The sequence below is a fragment of the Hippopotamus amphibius genome, chromosome 3 (assembly GCF_030028045.1).
Source record: "Hippopotamus amphibius kiboko isolate mHipAmp2 chromosome 3, mHipAmp2.hap2, whole genome shotgun sequence".
Classification (NCBI taxonomy): domain Eukaryota; kingdom Metazoa; phylum Chordata; class Mammalia; order Artiodactyla; family Hippopotamidae; genus Hippopotamus; species Hippopotamus amphibius.
The window spans coordinates 27,792,463-27,804,389 of NC_080188.1; the positions used below are offsets into that span (position 1 = coordinate 27,792,463).

At 39.3% G+C, this 11,927-nt stretch overlaps 1 protein-coding gene across 2 annotated transcripts in view; it reads left to right on the forward strand.

The window, feature by feature from the left end:
• Nucleotides 1–6,098, forward strand: part of LOC130850429 (uncharacterized) — a 59,622-nt gene extending 53,524 nt beyond the window's left edge. For both annotated transcript variants that reach the window (XR_009052885.1, XR_009052883.1), the window contains one exon: nt 5,769–6,098. The gene's annotated coding sequence lies outside the window, so the exon portion shown is untranslated. The remainder of the gene's footprint in view (nt 1–5,768) is intronic.
• Nucleotides 6,099–11,927: the final 5,829 nt, after the last annotated feature.

The window sequence follows — 11,927 nt, forward strand, 5'->3', positions numbered from 1 at the left end:
TGCTTTAGAATGATTGTTGATCACTCTGAGATCTTTCCATCAATCCCAATACTGATGCTGTGGGCCTGGGATTGATGGTACATGAAGGAAGAAAGCATTCTTACACTTGGTGCTTTTGCAGAGCTCGGGCTAGTCAGAAGAGTCTCTTTTCCATCCTAGGCAGCAGTTACTGGTCTACATCACTGTGGGAGAATTCAGTCCTTATTTCAGCAATTAGGTCAGATACACATTATGATTTACTTGCTTTTCAAAGACAGAATCTAGGTCAGAATCACAAGGAATGAAATCAACTACCTCAAAATATGGAGCTGGCTAGTAGGAAGTGCTTAATTCCCTATGCCTGCAGGTTCCAGGTGGAGGTATTTCTAGTAGAATAACATGCTTGGCTGTCTCTGCTCCCTTCCTTCCTCTTCCCCAGGGAAGGAGGGGCTTCTCTCCTGCTGAGTTTGAAGAAGGAGCAGAGCAGGAAGTGGCAGCCTCTCCCTAACTCCAGGGCTCTGAGACCAGCTGAGCTGCAGGAGCTGATGTGAATTCTGTCTATTGCAACTGAGTCCATGTAATATATTTGCTTTGTGCTTCTGGCCATGCCATTATTAATGTTCGTATCTGGACGCTGGGATGAATTTTACGTAATGAAGACAATCCAAATTCATAAAATTCCCCCCAACCGAGTCTCATCTTATTTCAGTAACTCAGAGGAGAAATCATGCGTCTTATAGATGCCGGAATCCAGACGAAATGTAAAATAATGGATAGCCTGTCTTTTGCTGGTGTTCACATTCTTCCATATTCTTCATGTCAGTGGCTGTAGAAGTACAGAGGGAAAGGGAAAAGTGCAACGTTTTTACGTTTACTTTTCCTACTTTAATTTTAACTAAGACTGGGCTATACAAGGCCACCTCCTTATATCTGTCATAGTAGCTAACACACATTTGAAGCTGCACATATATTTATTGACCGAATGAATTATTAAATTCAGGGCATTTTTAAAAAATTAAGTAATTTTTTTTATTGGTTGTGTTGGGTCTTCATTGCTGCACACGGGCTTTCTCTAGTTGCGGGTGAGTGGGGGCTACTCTTCACTGTGGTGCTCGGGCTCCTCACTGCGGTGGCTTCTCTTGCTGTGAAGCACGGGCTCTAGGCAAGTGGGCCTCAGTAGTTGAGGCACATGGGCTCAATAGTTGTGGCTCACAGGCTCTAGAGTGCAGGGTCAATAGTTGTGGCACACGGGCTTAGTTGCTCCACAACATATGGTATCTTCCTGGGGCAGGGATCAAACCTGTGTCCCCTGCATTGGCAGGCGGATTCTTAACCACTGCACCACCTAGGAAGTCCCTAAATTCAGGGCATTTTAATTGAAAATGTTTAAAAACCATTTTAAGGTATTTCATAATGCCCTTAATCAAATTCTATAATAGATTGCGTACCGGTAATCTGATCCAGCTTGAGGGTCTTACCAAGCTCCTTTTTGGGCAGACCCATCACGAAGGTCTTGGGTGTACAGAACTGAGGGAGCTTTTAAGCATTTATCACACAAAGGAGAGAACTACCATGTTAGTATAGACCTCACATAAATATACAATACAGAAATACAGAATCCCAGCCAAACACATCTGGATGGGAAGAGTTAAAAAGGATAGCATCTATCATGGACACGGATTACAAGGAAAATGATATCAGCTCTCTGGGGCCTGAAGCTCTAGCCTGTGCCCAGTAACGGCTGTCACTCATCATCTAGCTCACCTTAGCCTGTGCCTGAGGAGCCCATTTCTACTTACTGAGTGTACTTCCTCTGACTCCCTCTGACCTTTCTACATTACAAACTCCAACTGTCTGTCCTTGCTCCAGATGACATACCCCTAGGGGTTCTCCCTCCCCTTTCCTAGACTCCTGGGGACTCATCTTTAGCCTCTGGGTAAAGGGTGGTCTCATTTCCCTTCATGCACTTAATTGGGCAGTGGGCAGTAATTGAGCACCAACTGTGTTGAGCACTGGGCTATGTGCCTGGGATACAAAGATGGTCCAAACATAGTCCTGGTTCTCCAAGAGTTCATGGATGACGGTTGGACAGTAAGTGATGTGGTCAAGGCAGCACCAGGCACTGTGAAGACAGAAATGAGACATCAGACCAGCCCCAGAAGAGTTCCAGGAGCAGGGCCTCCTTCCTCAGGTCCATGGCCCAGAAAACATGTAGGTGGAGGTAGATTTGAGAATTTTTTTTTTAATTTTTAATTTTTTTTTACAGTGTGTCCTTGTTGGTTATTTATTTTAAACATAGCAGTGTGTACATGTCAATCCCAAACTCCCTAACTATCCCCCCCACCTTCCCCCTGGTAACCATAAATTCATTCTCTAAGTCTGTGAGTCTGTTTCCATTTTGTAAATAAGTTCATTTGTATCATTTTTTTTAAGATTCTGTATAGAAGCGATATCATATGATCTTTGTCTTTCTTTGTCTGACTTACTTCACTTAGTATGATAATCTCCAGGTCTACCCATGTTGCTGCAAATGGCATTATTTCATTCTTTTTAATGGCTCAGTAATATTCCATAGCGTGTGTGTGTGTGTGTGTGTGTGTGTGTGTGTGTGTGTGTGTGTGTGTGTGTGTGTGTGTGCGCGCCATATCTTCTTTATCCATTCATCTGTCAATGGACATTTAAGTTGCTTCCATGTCTTGGCTATTGCAAACAGTGCTGCAATGAACACTGGGGTCCATGTATCTTTTTGAACCATGGCCTTCTCTGAGTATATGCCCAGGAGTGGATTGCTGGATCATATGGTAGTTCTATTTTTAGTTTTTTAAGGAACCTCCATACTGTTCTCCATAGTGGCTGCACCAATTTACGTTCCTACCAACAATGTAGGAGGGTTCCCTTTTTTCCACACCCTCTCCAGCACTTATTGTTTGTAGATTTTTTGATGATGGCCATTCTGACTTGAGAATTGAGAATTCTGAAGAAGTCCCAGATCCAGAACAACAGTCTTTGTGAAGCTGAGTTTGTGCTCAGATGAGGAGGAATAGTTAGACGTGAGCTCTGCTGAGGAAGGAAAGGAAAGTTCTGCAGACATTACAGAAAATCTCAGTTTAGATTTGGGGGCTTAGGAACAACACTTATCCCTCTTTCTGATGGGGTCTTATTGGCACATTTTTAAAATTGGGGTTAGAGAATCAGGGCTAAGGGATGAAAAGGGTCCATTTACTCAAATTTTTATAATACATCAGGAAAAAATTGCGTGCGCTGTAGGTATTTTACTGCCATTTTAGAGGAGGTTTGTGGTTTCTTAACAAGCTTCATTCATTATAATGCACATACTTATATAGACAAGTTGAGCAAAAACCTAACTGACATTAATCCCAAAGGTATTGATGGGAAGGGCTTTTTTTTGTTTGTTTGGTTGTCTTTGAAGTGAAGATCAGAGGTGATGCTTTGTTACCCACAAAACTTTCATGTTCTCCTGCACTGAATGCTCACTGCCAGGTTGTAAGAACCAACATACACTGGCAACATCCACAATCACTTTATGACTAGGTGAGAAATTTGTTAAGGAAAATATTATTTGTTACTGCTCAATGTGGCATCGAAATGTTCCTGGGCACCCTGGAGGGAAAGCTAGTTCTAGAACAGAAGCATTAACAACCATTGACAAACAAAGTCTCCTTAAAAAGCCTGCAAATGAATGTATCAAAATGGCAAAAATAAAAATAAAATAAAGAAAAAGAAAAAAAGATGGTGGGGGGCTTGCTTTAGTACAGTTGGAGTGGGAGTTTAGAGTGTATCAAGATGTGAATCTGACTGAGTTCTGAAGCTAGACAGGCTCAGCTTTGAATCCTGGCTCTGTTATTTACTAGCTGTGTGCCCTCAAGCAAATTACATCTTCTCAGCTTCCTCATAAATAAAATGGAGATAATAATATTGCTGCTAGGATTAACTGCAATTACATAGCTAAAATGCCTGATATAAGTACATGGTCACAATGGTAGATATGCTGATCTTGAGCAGAACAGACATTTCACAAAATTTTAACTGAAGTCTCAAAGGATACGGTAGGAATTTTAAATGTACTAAATGCCCCAAATGCCCTACCTTGCCAGCTCTTCATGGTATGATATTGGCTTATGTGTTTCATCATTGCCATGCAAGGCTGAAGATGCCAGAGAAGAGATTTATCAAAGGATATGGATGAAATCTTGTAGAGATCCTGAGGACCAATTTATTCACACACATAACTACAATCATTCCATATGTTGTATTGACATAAGCACCAATGATTTCTGGTTATATCTGGCTCTCTCTTGCAAATATTAAACTCTCCTTAATTTATAACCTGATAACATAGCTGGAAGTAGTACTTTAAGCAGCAGAATGGTCCTCCAATCTCTGATTGTCCTACTGTGCCTTAAAGCTTCAGGAGAAAAGAGTAGGGGATTGAAGAAGAAAACCACTGCCTGGCCCATCAGAACAACCAAATTCATCCATTCATCCATCCATCCATCCATGCTTTCATCCATGCATGCATGTGTCCATCTATCCATCCATCATCTATCCACCCACCACCATGTTTTAAGCAGTGGGGCCACAATGTTAAGCAGACAACCACCCTCATCGAGTTTGTAATCTGTGAATCACTGGGGTGGCTGATTTGCCAGCCAGTTTGCCCTCACATCAGAGCAAAAGAAGAACATTCGATCCCAAATAATTGTTTATTCTAGAAAATTTAGAAAATACACAAATAAAGAAAATGATGATCATCTTTAATCATTTCCTAGAGCTATCACCATTAACATTTTGGTGTATTTCCTTAAGGTCTTCTGTGTCTGTGTGTGTGTAACAATAGTGAAACAATGAGGTACATAATTTTATGTCTTGTTTTACTATTCGCTTAACATTATATCATGAGCAATTTCCTATGCTATTAAAACCCTTAAAAATATGGCTTTTATTAGTTGCTTGGTGTTTTATATAGATCTATTAAATTAATATTTGCTAAACATTTAGATTGGTCTTTTTTTTCCTTACTTTTTTGCTTTTAATACTAAAATAACATCTTTAAAAGAAAAATTGTACTCAAATCTCCTTAGGATTTCCCTTTAGATTTCTAGAAGTGTGATATCTGGGTCAATGGATATGAAAGTTTTATGGCTTTTGCCAAATTGCTTTCCAGAATAGAAAAGATTCCATTCTAGAACATCTGGAAAATTTTAAAATAGCTTAGCTCAGTGTTTGATGTCATGCATATCAATCACAATGCCATATTTGGCTGAATGATGGTGTCTTCTTATAGGTCAATGTTTGGACACAATGTTTTTAAATTATAGGTTTTGAGAGGGTGACTTTGAATGGACCATGCTGAAAACAATGGACATTTTTGGTGTCTTTCTCTCTCTCTTTTTTTTTTCCCCATTCCTTACAGCTCACCTTCCTCATTCCCTTTCTCACTCTTTTTACTCATATCATTTCAAACCCTCTACCTCATTGCCATGCCTCCACCTATGCTGATAACCCATCCTTCCATCTTTTTCCCCAAGTGCACCTAATCAGATACACATTTATGCACACACATGCACACACACATACACACATGCACACATAATTTTATTTTACAGAAATGCCATCTCACTTATACTCACTTTTACATAAAAGAAAGAAGAAAGAATGCAGTGCCTCTGGTCATAAGTTCAGCAGGATTTTCTGGGAATCTTTACTGGAGGTCCAGCTTGGAGCCTAGCTCTGTCCTAACTCTTTCAATAATAACTTCTGGTATTAAGTTCCTTTCTAGGGGACTTCCCCGGTGGTGCAGTGGTTAAGAATCCACCTGTCAACGCAGAGGACACATGTTCGATCCCTGGTCCAAGAAGATTCCACACGCCATGGAGCAACTAAGCCTGATGGCCTCAACTACTGAAGCCTGCACACCCTAGAGCCCATGTGCCACAACTGCTGAGACCACATGCTGCAACTACTGAAGCCCGCATGCCTAGAGCCCATGCTCCACAAGAGAAGCCACTGCAATGAGAAGCCCACGCACCACAACGAAGAGTAGCCCCTGCTTGCCACACCATAGAAAAAGCCCACGTGCAACAACAAAGATCCAATGCAGCCAAAAATAAATAAATTAATAAATTAATTTTTTAAAAAGTTTCTTTCTAATTAAAACAGCTAGAGTGGTGCCTCTTTTTTTCACCTGAATCCTGACCTTATTCACATACTTTCCCCCCAAATCCCATGGTTAATATATGTCACTGCTCTTTAAAATTCTTGCCAGTATGATGGGTATTAAGTGATATCTTGGTATTGCTTAATTTTGGATATGAGTCTAAGCATTTTTTTCTTTATCTTTGCCGTTCATGTGAATTGTCTATTCATATCCTTTGCCAGTTTTCTTTTGGGTTGTTTAACTTTTTCTTATCCATCTTGAAGAGCTCTTAATAATATTTTAAATTGTAAGTCTTTGTGTTTATCAACAGTAATTTCCATCCTCAATGTATTGCTTTTTAAATTGACTGTTTCCTAGATATAGTCAGGTCATTTGATGTACAGTAATAGTTCCCTTTTCTAAATACTTTCTAAATACTCTTCTGATCACAGGGGCTGGAAAGAGAAAAACACATTTCACAGACTCCCTTGCAGCTAGGAATGTGATGTGAATTAAGTTGCACCAATGAGATGCACTCATGCAATGTGTGGAAGATAGAAGTACTATTTTTACTGAAGTTGGAGATGATACATGAATATTTGTGGCCTTACTTTGCATTCTGTTGTCTGATCACCAGCTTCCTGATCATGAGAGTTGAAGAGGCAGTAGTGGTGGCAGCAACAATTTTCTGACATCTGGATTGTAACTCTGTCAATGTGTCCTTGAAATAAGTCATACGGTGGCAGCCACCTTACTCTTACACCTGGTTCTCTGGCCCTCTCAATACTTTTGTAAACACCCAATTCCCTGTATTAAATGCCTCTCTTCTTGAAATACCCTAAGGTGGTGTTTCCTGCATTGTTTCCTGACTGATACACTTTAAGATATCTTTTACCTTGAGAAGTTTAAAATTTTTATATAGTCAATATATCTACTACTTTTATTTTATAGTTAATGAGATTCCTGACGTGGTTAAGAAACATTCATGACCCTAGATTACATGGAGTCTCCTGGATTATCACTTAAGATTTTTATGATTTAATTTTTACAATTAAGTTTTTCTATCTTTTTCTATAAGATAAGGGTTGAGTTTTACTTTTTAAGATGGTGTTATGGACTGAATTGTGTCCACGTCTAAGGCATATGTTGAAGCCCTAAGCCCCCAGTGTGACTGCATTTAGAAATAGAGCCTTTAAAGAGGTAGTTAAGATTAAATCAGATCACAATGTGGATCCTAATCCAATATAAGGTGTCCTTATAAGAAGAGGAAAAAAATACCAGAGATTTGTGTATACAGAGAAAAGGCCATCTGAGGACACAGGAAGATGGCCATCTGCAAGCCAAGGAGAGGCCTTAGGAGAAATCAAAACTGCTGGCACCTTGATCTTGGACTTCCAGCCTGCAGAGCTGTGAAAAGATAAACTTCTGTTGTTTAAGCCACTTGGTATTCTGTCATGGCAGCCCTAGCAGACTAGTATAGCTGGATAGACAATTATATCAACATTACTTATTACTTAATCAGCTTTCCCTCATCGAATTGAAATACCACTTTATCATGTATAACTTTATATACCTATACATAAAGGGGTCAATTTATGGATTCGCTAGTCTATTCTTTTCTTCTATTTATTACTATGTCTATATGACACTGATTAGATTATATTCGTTTTACGGTATGTTCTGATATTTGATAAGGCAAATCCTGCTCTGTTCTTCTTTCTTCCCCTACCCCCCATGGGTGCTCCTTGAAAAATATCATGATACATGAACACAGTTGGAAAAACCAAATAGTACCATAAAGCTTGTAACTACAAAAGGAGTCCCTCTTTAGCCCTTAGTGGTATGCTTGTGAATGTTTAACAACTGACTGTCTGGGAGAAAAAAAAAAAGTTTTGATGTATAGTGTTTTCTGTTTTAGTGATATAAATACTCCTACCATGACTGATTTCTAGGTTCCTCCGTGATACCACTGAACAGGGAGCTGGGAAGAGATGCACCCTGCTGGCTTCTCAAGCCAGAATAAGTCAGCTCTAGCACAGCACTGCCCACTCCTGAGTTCCTCTTCTAAAACTCTTTTTAACTTACATCCATACCTTTAAACAGGGTGCTTACGTTAGTACTTTCTGTGTATACATTTTGGGCATTATCTATTGCTATTCTATGATGGATGACAGGATACCATCAAATACCTTTCCTATCCCCATGCTGTCACTTCCTCTCTGAGTAAAGTTCTACCACAAGTTTTGTTTAAATAGTCAGTGTTTATTTTATTATAATTACCTATTTATATGCCTATTTACATGCCTAGTTATAACATGATTATTATGATTATATCCTCCGTGGTGACGCAAGTAAATTATCAAGATAGAATTTCCCTTATCATACATTTTTTAAAACTTTTCTTTTCCTGATGGCTAAGTTTCCTGATGGCTAAGTTTCCCAAGTCTTTAATCTGTTTCTCCCAAACTTTTCAAGAGTAAAACCTGTGGTAAAGCTGGGAGCTTGACAGGCTGTCATGCAGTGAGAATGGGGACTGATCTGCTTGTTGCTGCTGCCGTGTTTGAGGTTATGAGGAGAAGCATTTGTTTCCATCATTATTCTGGGTATAAAATATCAAAAATTATTTCACATGAAAACTGACAATACCCCCAACACGTGGCTGGGGGATGTAAATGTGTATTACTAGTGCAGTCAGGGAAAACCTCAAGCTCAGAACTGATGTTTTGCTGGTCACAGTTTGCAAATGCCTCCTGGCATAGGCCAAGACAGTTGCACAGCCTCTCTAGGGGAAAGCACCCACCATTGGACTCAGGGTTTCCCCAAGAACAAGTGCAATCAAATAGAGGCTCTCAATAAAACATTACCCAGCACGAAAAAATGACTCACCAGAATGAAAGTCAGCAAAAACACTGACATAAAATTAGACTTCCCAGGATTTAAGGTATTGGCATTATTAGCTACAGTACATGCATGATGCATAAATGTTTAAAGATAAAAGATGAAGTGAAAATTGAGAAAGGAAGAGAAAATTTTAAAAATTAAACTTGTTTGAGAAAGAATCAAATAGAACTTACAGAAATTAAATATATGTATATATATATACACACACACACACATAACCATTGAAATTATGCCCATCCTCTTTGAAGTTTTCCTTCTCCTTCTTTATTTAGTGAAATCGGGTATCTTCCCTAAGACACTGCCCTGCAGCCATGTCTAGAGTTGGCTGGTTGTTTCTCCTACAACTCTCTGAAGTGTCTGAGTTTCATCTTTGCTTCTCACTACCACTCTATCTCCCTCTTCCACCAATTTTACCACCCCGCTGCCCTTTGTGGTTGGTGTCTTCTACTGATTCATAGGTTTTTCCCTTTCATTTAAAAATTATTTTAGCTCCTGTTTCCTTGATACTCTCTCCAACACTACTCCTATCTTAATTCATGGCATATAGATATCCATGCAGGCAATCCTTCCAGTATCCTCTCCTCTCAGTGTTCATTCCTTTCAATTGCTGACTTTCATTTGTTTATCTGTTTACCTGCCAAGGGATCTTTGGGTTTTTCCAGTTTTCCACTCTTGTAAATAAAGCTGCTATGGACTTTCATGTTGGTCTTCAGAGCCAGATATAGTGACAGACAGACTCAGATGTTGCCCAAAGATTCCAGCTGGCCCTGGCTCTCCCTTTTATTTTTTAATTGAAGTATAATTAATTTACAATATCATGTTAGTTTTGAGTGCACAACAGAGTGATTCACATATACACCTATATCTATCTTATCTACCTATCTATCCATTCTTTCTTTTTCAGCTTCTTTTCCATTATAGGTTATTACAAGATATTGAGTATAGTTCCCTGTGCTACAGAGTAGGTCCTTGTTGTTTACCTATTTTGCATATAGTAGTGTGTATCTGTTAATCCCAAACTCCTAATTTGTCCCCCACTATCCTCTTTGGTAACCATAAGTTTGTTTTCTATGTTTGTGAATCTATTTCTGTTTTGTGGGTAAGTTCATCTGCACGCCTCTCGCTCTGTATGCCTCTACTGCCCTGCTAGCTGGCAGCAGCCCCCAGACCCACCACAAATGCTCGGTGGTGGACACACAGAAGAGATAGCAACATAAAGGCAGCAGCTTCCCACAGACCTGTCCATAAGCTCCTTCTTCCTGATCCCATTGTAATAGCTGGCCACATTTAGCTCCTCAAGAATTACAGACTTGTCTACCTACACCAGTTCGCAGAGAAACTGTGAGTTTTTCTCCAATCTACTACCTCCATGTTTTAAACTCTCTCCCCAATCATTAAGATCCATACATCCTATAATAAATCCCCTATTCCATAACACCTACAGTGGCTTTGCTTCCTTGGCCAATATATCCCCCCAAAGTTGAAATAAACTTTATTTTTTTTGGTGTTCATTCCTTTTTCCATCTCCTTCTCCTCATCCTCCTTTTTTTTAAATGAGAAAGTTTTCAGCAGCTTTATTTGTGGTAGCCTCAAACTTAAAATAGCTCAAGTATCCATCAATACTAGGAAGGACAAATAATGTATATTTTATTCATAGAATGAGATGCTACTTAGCAACAAGAAGAATTACTAATACCCTCAGCAACATGGATAAATCTAGCAGTGAAAGGGTAACACTTGTCTTTCAAGTGAATGAAGCCAAATAACAAAGAGAACATACTGTATGATTCTACCTATATGAGGTTCAAATAGAGAAAAGTGACTTATGGTGATGGAAGTTGGGACAAAACGTCCTTGGAATACCCTTGGAAAAGGGCTGTGGACTGGGAAGGGACATGATGATTTTTTCTAGTGATCAAAATGCTCTATATTGTGGTCTGGGTGATGCTCACAAGGATATATACATATGTGAAAATTTTAGCAGGCTGTTCAATGATGATTAGTGTACTTTACCTTTCTATATATATGTGGAGAGAGGGAGAGAGAGAAAGTATAGTCTCCTAGTCTTTTGTCTGGACTCAAGCTCTTTTTAATTTTTTTAATTTTATTATTTTATTATTATTTTTTAAAACATTTATTTATTTATTTATTGGCTGCGTTGGGTCTTTGTTGCTGCGCACGGGCTTTGTCTGGTTGTGGCGAGCGGGAGCTACTCTTCGTTGTGGTGTGAGGGCTTCTTATTGCAGTGGCTTCTCTCATTGCAGAGCACAGGCTCTACGCACACGGAGCTTCAGTAGTCGTGGCACGTGGGCTCAATAGTTGTGGCTCATGGGCTCTAGAGCTCAGGCTCAGTAGTTGTGGTGCACGGGCTTAGTTGCTTTGTGGCATGTGGCATCTTCCCGGACCAGGGCCCAAACCTGTGTCCCCTGCATTGGCAGGCAGATTTGTAACCTCTGTACCACCAGGGAAGCCCTCAAACTCTTTTTCAAAAAAATGTTTTAATGTGAAATGGGTATAGATTCACAGGAAGTTGCACAGATAGTACAGAGAGGTCTTTTGTACCTTTTACTTGATTTCCCTCATTGATTCCATCATACGGTGTTCATTTCTTCAGAATCATTTCCACCATCATCATTTGGTTGCTCACTACCAGTGGATTTGAGACAGTGGTGTCATTTCTCTACAAAAAAGTCCAGAAAAGCTTGTTTCATCATTTATCAATAAGGGTGAACTTTTTAAAAAGATTTTAATTCTCTATTTTAGTTAATAACCTATAAGTTAAAAAAGATTGATTAAAATTTAAAATGTTATCAAAGTAATGAATTATAAAAATAAGTAAACGCTTACTTGTTCTCAGACTTTTGCACACACTTGTGTTACCCTTGACAAA